This window comes from Gekko japonicus, unplaced genomic scaffold (assembly GCF_001447785.1).
Source record: "Gekko japonicus isolate JY-2015 unplaced genomic scaffold, Gekko_japonicus_V1.1 scaffold1596, whole genome shotgun sequence".
Lineage (NCBI taxonomy): Eukaryota > Metazoa > Chordata > Lepidosauria > Squamata > Gekkonidae > Gekko > Gekko japonicus.
The window spans coordinates 199,564-201,384 of NW_015160888.1; positions in this window are offsets into that span (position 1 = coordinate 199,564).

Sequence of the window (1,821 nt, forward strand, 5' to 3'; positions counted from 1 at the left end):
CCGAAGACGCACAAGGGGCCTCAAGTTCGCTCACTGTCTCAATTGTGGCAGGAAGGTCGCGGCGAAGCACCATGACTTTATCTGTGAAAAAGCTTGCAAAAGCCTCGGAGCCAATATCCAATTCCCTAGCATTTCACCTGCCCTGAGGTAGGTCTGTCAGATTCCGAATTATACTAAATAATTGGGCCGGGCGTGAGCTCACAGATGCAATCTCGGCAGCATAGAAATCCTTCTTAGCAGCCATAACTGCCATCTCATAGGATCTCATAAACGTCCTATAAGATGCTCTTGTCGCCTCGTCGCGAGCGAGACGCCACCGTCTCTCTAGTCGTCTCAGTTCTCGTTTCAGCTGCCGCAACTCCTGGGTATACCAGGGTGCGCGCCTAACACGAGTACAGAGAGGGCACCTGGGAGCAATCTCGTCGATGGCCGTGGAGAGTCGGACATGCCAGTCCTCCACTAGCTCATCCAATGAGCGGCCAGGGGGCCTCGGATTCTGCAGAGCCATCTGGAACTGCACTGGGTCCATTTGGCTTTGCGGGCGAGCAAAAATCTGCTCACCGCCCACACAGGGTTGAGGTGGAATGTTTAGACGGGCCTTCAGGGCCAAGTGGTCCGACCATGGCACTGCCTCGGCAGTGATCCGGTCCACTTCCACAATAGATATGCCAGCCCTTTACTTAACAGAGGGAAATCTTGATGAGATTTTAGTTTGGATGCAATGGTACCAGTACAGCAGTGATACTCAGTGGCATGGGAGTCACATGTGACTGTTTGAAATGCCTTATGTGTCTCTTCTGAACACTATTCCTCAGTGTGGCACCCAGTGTTCCCTCTAAGCTGAGTTAATGTGAGCTAACTCACAGTTTTTTAGCCTCCAGCTCACACATTTTTGCTTAGCTCAGGAAGGATGGCTCCAGCACAAACTAATTTATGCAGTAGCCAAATCACTCACTCACAACTTTAATACCAGTAGCTCACAAAGTTGAATTTTTGCTCACAAGACTCCAAAGCTTAGAGGGAGCATTGGTGGCACTGGCACCTGCTCTGTATTTCAGGAAAGTGGGAAACCTGACCCTTTCCCAGAGAGGCTTGTGTTTTGCAAGTGGTTTTGACCTTGAAACAGCTGCAGTTGAAGGAACAGGTAAACTGCAAGGCTCCTTGAGGGGCAGGCCTCATCCCAGAGATGGAAGTAAATGTCCTTTTGGTTGATGGTAAATGTGAATGTGGCTGCCCACAAACCACTGTCTAGTACTTCACAGTATTGCACTTCCATAAAAGACAGGCAAAATCAAGACAACACAAATAAGAACAAGAAGATGGTAGAACCATCACCTTATCACTAGTACAAATTAACTACTGTCTCTAACTAATGGTTGGCAATTACTAAAAGTTTAATTGAAGGATTTATTTTGTCAACTGATTAATTCCCCATCAAAGTCTAATATTAGAAGTTTTCTTTAAAAGCTTATCATATAATTTCATTAAAAGTTAATTATTAAAATATGAAAACTGCCTTCATTATCAACAACTGATTATTGCAGAATAAAAATAGCTCAGTTATTAAAGTCATGTCCATATGCATACTTATTGGAAAGCAATTCCATCAACTAACAAAACATACTTTCATATTATGACTAAGGATCAGAAATGTGTTTTCACATAAGCCATGATAATACTGTGCATAAGTATTGTACATAAGATAGTACATAAGAAATGTAGCTTTATACTTGGTTAAACATATAAAAGCAAACATTAAATAACTATGCTGAATATTTAAAAATAATCTGCTTAATGTATTCCAACAGTTAACTTTTTATG